This window comes from Arachis ipaensis, chromosome B02 (genome assembly GCF_000816755.2).
Source record: "Arachis ipaensis cultivar K30076 chromosome B02, Araip1.1, whole genome shotgun sequence".
NCBI lineage: Eukaryota > Viridiplantae > Streptophyta > Magnoliopsida > Fabales > Fabaceae > Arachis > Arachis ipaensis.
In genome coordinates this window covers 87,126,524-87,133,919 of record NC_029786.2, presented here as the reverse complement: position 1 = coordinate 87,133,919, position 7,396 = coordinate 87,126,524, and the positions used below count along the sequence as shown (strand labels likewise).

At 32.1% G+C, this 7,396-nt stretch overlaps 1 long non-coding RNA gene across 2 annotated transcripts; it reads left to right on the top strand.

Annotated features, from left to right (window-relative positions):
- LOC110268948 lies at window positions 1,834-5,902 on the top strand. 2 transcript variants are annotated; one of them, XR_002357731.1, is made up of 5 exons: window positions 1,834-2,086; window positions 2,196-2,301; window positions 4,042-4,754; window positions 5,283-5,474; window positions 5,810-5,902. It is a non-coding gene; the product is annotated as an uncharacterized LOC110268948 (long non-coding RNA). The 2 variants fall into 2 exon arrangements; XR_002357730.1 differs by lacking the exon at window positions 5,810-5,902 and having other exon boundaries at window positions 5,283-5,663.

Sequence of the window (7,396 nt, the reverse complement as noted above, 5' to 3'; positions counted from 1 at the left end):
TTATAATAAAAAATCATTAAATTCGAAGTTGTTGATAACAGGAGAAAATAATGGAAGATAAAGAATTATGTAATCTACATGCAATCTAAAATTCAAATTTAATTGGATTAAATTAAGGAGATTTATTTTATAAAATATGTTATTATCTTAAAATTTTTTATGATTTTATATGCTTATATATCTCAGTTTATTTATTCAATAAGTTCATTCAATATATACCGTTCTAAATACTTTTAATTGAACTATAATTAAAAATAAATTTTATTGTAATGGAGGATTTTTTCTAATAACTACCAAATATATTATATATGAAGAAGTTTTTTTGAAAAAATATGAAGAAAGCAAGAGAGAATCATCAAGATATAGTGTTTTAGAAATTTTTAATGTCTCTTGAATTTTCGTTATATTTGTTTTTTTATTTTTTGAATTTTTTAGAAATGATTAATAAATATGTGATTTGAAAAAAAATAAATTACAAAATAAAATTTTTTAAATATTTTTTATAAATTACAAAAAAAATTATACTATAATTAATTTTAAGGGATTAAATTAGATTTCAAATTAATACAATATACTCTAATTTTATTAAAATTACCAAACTCTAATTTTATCCGAAATTCTCAAATCCAACCCTAACTCTAACTAAACAAAACCCTAATTTTACCCTAACCTTCACCGCCACTCATCCCAGCCCTAAACCCTCACATTTGCCCTCCTTATTGCCGCCATTCACAAACCCACACCCGCAGTCAGATTTAGGCTTTGTTTGGATATAAGAAGGAAAATGAAAGGAAAGAAAATAAGAGGAAAAAAAATGAAAGGAAAGAAAATAGAAAGAAAAGTAGAGTTATTTATATATTGTTTGGATTAAGAGAAAATGGATAGAAAGAAAATAGAGAGAAAATTTTCTTTTGTTTGGTTTGAAAGAAAAGTGAGAAGAAAGAAAATTTTCTTTTGTTAGAATAAAATTACATTAATATCCTTACTTATATTATATATAAATTATAATTTATTAATTTTACAAGTAAATAATTTTACAAGTAAATAATTATTTATAAATTATATTATTAATCTCTTTAATTATATTTAAGAAAAAAAATAAAATTTGATAGTGCTGTAAAATTAAGAAGAGCACAAGAGATAATTTTTAAATGTAAAAAAAAATAAAATAAAATATTTTGATCTTTTTATTAAATAGAGGGTAAATTTGTAATTATATCACTATTTTCTCTTTCTTGTTAGTTTTCATCTCCCAGCCAAGAGAAAATTTTTTCGTGGACCCCATTCCACTTTTTTCTTTTCCTCTTCATTTTCTTTGATAAACCAAACAATGGAAAACTTGACTTTCCACCCGTTTTCTTTCCCTGTATTTTCCTTTCCCTGTATTTTCCTTTCCCTTATTTTCGTTTGAACCAAACACTGTGTTAGTGGAACAGAAAGAAAGAAAGGGAAAGGGAGAAAGAGAGAGAACCAGTGGAGGAAAAGAGAGGGGAGGAAGTCGCCGGCTGAGCTTGCTGCCTCATTGTCACCACTGCCAAGCCGCCGACGCTGACGAAAAGGAGAGAAGGGGATGCCGTTGAGCAAACCGTGTAAGAGAGGGAGCTGCCTCCACATGTCACCATCATCAAGTCCGAGGCGGAGAGGAGGAGCGCGAGCAGGAGGAAGAAGCCGTCGCCGTTCATGCTCCGTCGTTGCTGCCGTTCGTGAACCAGACACCGCGCCATTAGAAGCTCCTGTCGCCACCGAGGATTCCATCACTGTCAGATCCATCGCGTTGACGTTGAGGGGCTTCGAAGGGGGAGAAGAAGCTGCCAGTCGCCGTCGTCGGACGGGAAAGAGGGGGAAAGCCAGCCGCGAGCCGCCGGAGCTTCTATCGCCGTCAGAAGCTCTCGCCGCCCTCCCAGTTGCTGCAGTGGTTGTCGCCCATCGTGTATGGCCGCCGGAGAAGTTGTTGTGGCCGCTGGAACCACCGCCGGAGGTTCTGCAGTTTGGTTCAGTCTTTAATCCTTTGTTACGGGTCGAGTTCTGGTTATTGCGGGTCGCAATTGAAGCTGCCGCTACTTGGTTTGGTTCCTTCTTAGTTACGGTAAGCCTTTTTGTTCCGAAAAGTCCTTTTGTCGCTGTTCTGTTATCTTAGCTGAGGTTTTGCGGCGTTATTATATAATTGAGTTTTGGTTATTGTATGTTGCGATTAGAATTATTGTGGTTGATGCGAAAGTGGTTTGGAGCAGAGATTGTGGCTGCTGCATTGCGGGCCGAGAGAAAAACGGAGTTTTATCCCGAAATTGAATCGCAATTGAGGTAGGATTTTTCTTAAAATTTATTTTATATTATAGAGTTGTTATAAATAGATATTGATGTAAAAAATATATTTTTGTGATTCTATTTGCCTTGTGGATGTGGTTATTTGCTGGATTGAATTATTGAGTGCTTGATTGGTGTGCAGTTGTTGATAAGAAATTGGTTTGTAAAGTTATTTAGTTGATTATTATGAAAAGTGATTTTTCTTGATTTTGGAGTTAATTTGATAATGAAAATGGATTGATTTTGGAAGCGGTTTGATTTTGAATTAATTTGATTTTATAAATGATTTAATATTGGAGCTAGTTCGATTTGAAAATAATTTGATATTAGAACTGGTCGAATTTTAGAAAATGATTGAGATTTGAAAATGAGTTTGATTTATTGGAAATAAATTGAATTAGAGAAATAAATTGGTTTTGAAATGGTTTGACATCAAACCTGATGTGTTATCAAAATTGGTTTAAAATTAGAAAGGATTTGATGTTTGATATTGAAGCTGGTTGAAAAATGGTTGGAAAATGTGGTTTTGATGGGACTCGTAAGGGTGGCATAGTCCGAATTTTAGAGGAAATGTTGCCAAAATTTCTATAAAATCTGAGACTTGGTTTAAAATGTTATTTAGAGAATTGTGGATTTAAGAATTATTAATTAATTTTGAATTGGTTAATAAGATAATGCATTGTGCTTGAGTTTGATTTATTACGGAAAGTATTATATCTTGAGTAACTTGATTATGATTGTTGAAGCGAGATGAAACATGTTTAATAAATAGAAAGTATTTGAAATTTAAAATGTCTGTGGGGATCGTGGTGGTGTACCGCCCGCAGATGGTGGGGATCATGGTTATTTACCGCCCACCAGGTTTTAAAGAAAATTATTTTGTGGGATCGTGGTTATTTATCGCCTATCAGATTTGATATGAAATTGTTGTGGGGATTGTGGTTATTTATCGCCCACGTGTGTGTTGTTTTCCAATTGAAAATGTCTGTAGGGATCGAGGTTATTTACCGCCCGCAGATGGTGGGGATCGAGGTGGTTTACCGCCCACCAGGTGAGGATCGTGGTACTGTACCGCTCACCAGTTTTCAAGGGGACGATGCCCGGGTTAGCTACCGGACATGTCGGCTTGGCTATATAACCGACAAATGAGCTCATTAGCCATAAGACAGACATGCATCATATGCATTTGCGTGCCTTGTTTGGATTTGCATTTGTTTTGGTTTGCCTAACTGTTTAACTGACTCTAATTGCTATCTGAATTACTTGCTGTAACTGTTACCTATACCTGTGTTTTCCTTGTCTGTTTTGCTTGTGTTTGTTCTGGTGTGATACTTTTGAGATTGAGTTTTGGTGCTGAATTGATGATAATGTTGGTTGATTGCGTGATTGTTTTCTGACTGAGGTTTAGTGAAGTATGAAATATCAAATTGGTTCAGCATATATAGGCTTAATGAACCTATGTTTGGAATAGGTTGGTCATTCATACTGTTAGGAAACTTTTAAGATTCTTTTATCTGAAAATGGAGTTTGGATTTGTGGTTAATTAACTGATTTCTTTTATAAACGTTTTGAATTCTTTTATAGTTAAACCATTGGTTTTCAAAGGAATAATAAGACAACGGTAATCACTGAGCTTGACAATGATTTTCTTATTAAATATCTTCTTATGACAATTCGGAAATTCCGTAGTAAGACCGTGTGGTTAGATTCTCATCCCCTGCAGCTTTATCTTCTCAGGAGACGAATGAAGAGGCTTACGAAGAGTTTAATCGCAATTTTGCTTATACAATTCTGTTGTTATATTAGTTTAATTGTTATGTATTTTTCCCTCACCATCAATATTGTATTTTAAAAGAGGGATAGGAATTTTATGTTCTATATGTATATTATATTCACAAGCTACTTATGTAAGAACTTTTGTACATATGTATATGCTTGCCTGTTTTCAAGATAAAAGTATTTTTTCGGTTTTTCAAAGAAAACTGCGATATAGTTTCGAGTCAGGATCCTATTTTATTATTATACATATGAAGTCGTCGTAATATTTCTTGCTATCAGAATAGCGCAGCTGGAAGCGTGATATTCTGATAGTGAGGGTGTTACAGGCCTCCGTAGCATAGCCTTACCTTGCTTCACATCAAAGGCGCATGTGAGAGTGTAAAATCCTTACCAAGTCTTCACAAGTCTTTCTACTGCCCTCTCTCGAGTTTCTTTATTTGCAAGCTTCACAAGTCTGGAGACAATGACTATTACAGACTGTCCCAAGTTGTAGAATATGGCGGGAGGAAAGCTGCCTATCTCTTTGATACAACTCTCTATCTCGGAAAATCATATCCCTTGTTGGGTAGGCGCTGTCAGAAGAAGGACTCGCAAATTTGGCCGAAAATTTCCCATATCCATTACATTAAAGTTGATCAAAGAAGGATTTGGTGACATGGGTTCTTCAATAGGTATTTATTAGTTATTACATTCCTTCCCAAATTCATTGTGTTGCGTTCTATTCTAAATAAGGAAATGTAGTTGAGCAATGTTTTACCAGTGAAAAGTAATTCATGAATTTCTTCTTCTTTAACAGCTGTATTATATGAAACTGAATAAAATAATATGTACTCCCTTCTCATAGGAAGTAAATACTAAATTCCTTGACAAAGAAATAAGTCTTGTTTTTTCACAAAATTGAGCACTCAGCTGTGCCTATTTCTTAGTACAGAGTCGCTCTGTTTAGATAATTAATAAGTTTATTCTTTTGATTTTTGGTGTGATTCTGTTTGGCCAATACATATTAAAATTCAACATGGGGGTTTCAAATTCTTGATGCCTAGATTTGTTGTCTAAGTTACCAGTTACCACTGACATATTTTATCAATTTTTCTGATGAATATTTTTATTATTCATTATGATGAGGTTTTTAAACCTTAAAAATTTATATAATTTAGATGGCATTAGCTGCTGCTTATTATTTACTATATATTTATCAGGCATTCAGATTATTTGGTTGTACTATCCAAACAGATCAAGCTTCTGATGAAATTGATAACCATAGCGCTGCTGAAAATGAAGCAGGAGAAGACAACATACAATAAAGAGGGATTGACAAGCTAATTGCATAGAATTTGACTTATACTATTAAAGTAATGTCTCTTTCATGAAGAGTAGCAGCTAGTTGTAAGGTATTACGTATATCTGATTAGTGAACGGAAATTTATCTTAAGAATGAATTAAACATATAAAAAAAACAGCCATTTGTGCGTAATCGATAATTTTTGTACTGAAGAAATGGATTATCTAAGCTCATGGGGATGTTTGTAATGCTTGTTAGATTAGTTTCCATTCATAAGGAATTCATTGTTTCACTTTTATTCATCTGTGTTGTTGGGCTATCTTTTTTGTTTTTTGTTTTTTTTGGGCTCTTTCCTATAAGGTCATTCCATGGTTCTCCACTTCTATGATTGGCATTCATATGTTTTACGACTTGGCAAATGTTTTTGTTTTTTTTTTTATGCAGGTAACTAACACATGATAGATGCTTGAAGAGAACGGTGTAAAATGAAAATCCTAGCAAAATTATGTACATATATATTGAAACTATAAGTATTTTCTATTGGAAGCAATATTATTTAAACATTTGATATTCTAAAAGACGTGGTTACTTAACAGATTTTTTTTTATACATTATTCTGGATTCAAATTGATCACTAGTTAGTCACCAAAAAAAATTGATCACTAGTTAAGGAGAATGAGTATCTTCTACTCAAACTATTCACTGTTAGTATGCATATGATTTATTAGTTCTTAAAAAAAATAAAAGATTAAATGCATACACTTTAAGTTGTATTCTTTCAGTAAATATTTCAAAATAAAAATGATAGTAAATGACACATGGAAAAAATATAAAAATGCTGATTCTATTTTTTTCACTGTCATTTTTTTTAACAAAATAGTATTCTGTAAAATTTTATATTTATTTGTCTTGTTTACTAAAATATATTTATATTTCTAAAATTTATATAAATGAACTTGTACTGATATACAAAAAATTAGTAAAAATGAATATAAACAACATATATAAACTTAGATATTTAATACTTTTATTTTGACTACTAAATTAAAAGAAAAGCAGCAGTTCACATACAACATATATAATAAAAAATATGAACAACAAATAAAAAAAAATAAAATTAATTTTAAAATTAAAAAATTATTAAAAAAATACTAACCCAATTAACCTTAATTTTACTTTAGAAAATCTTCTCCTTCTCTACTTAGCCTCACTTCCCATCTCTTACTAGCCGTCGCGCTGCATGGAATTTATCCTTACGCCGTCTCCACATCCGTCGCGCCATCATAGCTTCCTCCTCCGTACACCATAGCAAAAACCATTGACCAAGTGTTCTGTTTCAAGTTTTTAAGGTTTATTTTATATGTTTGATTTGCACTACATTACTTATATGGTATGGTTGTTGAAATTGAAATATTTCACCAATTTTCTCTTTGCCTTTGTCAAGCTATCCATTTTATGATTTATCAAACTATTTAGAGAGTGGACTACATCTTTTACAAAACTTCTTACTAAAAAAATTAAATTTGTTATTTTGTTATAGTTACCAAACCATACTTTGAAATTGTACAAATGATTTAAGATGCATTTGAATTACGAAAGAGATAGTAACTTTAAATCATTTAAAACTTAATATCCATGGATACCCACAGGAATACGCCACCCCAAAAGAAGAAATAAATGAGAATTTGTGATGGGAATGGGGCAGGAACAAAAAAATTTTACTAAACGGGAAGGGATTGCCTTCATGGAGACCCATTGCTGTCCTTAAACGCAGTCCATGCTAGTGCCGTAGAGAAAAGTTAGTTTCACACAATTTTGCAGATGCTGCCTGCAAAATCGTTGGGACTAATATATAACAACATAGGAAGTCTTTGCGTGTTACATTGAAATCATTTGTTAAGTTTTGAGTTAGAATTTATTTTATATTAAGAGTAAAATTAATAAAATATTTAAATGATTATCTACCATAAAAAATTATTTTAAAATTAAAAATAAAATTTAACTAAATTAATCATTAAAGAATTTCGGTAC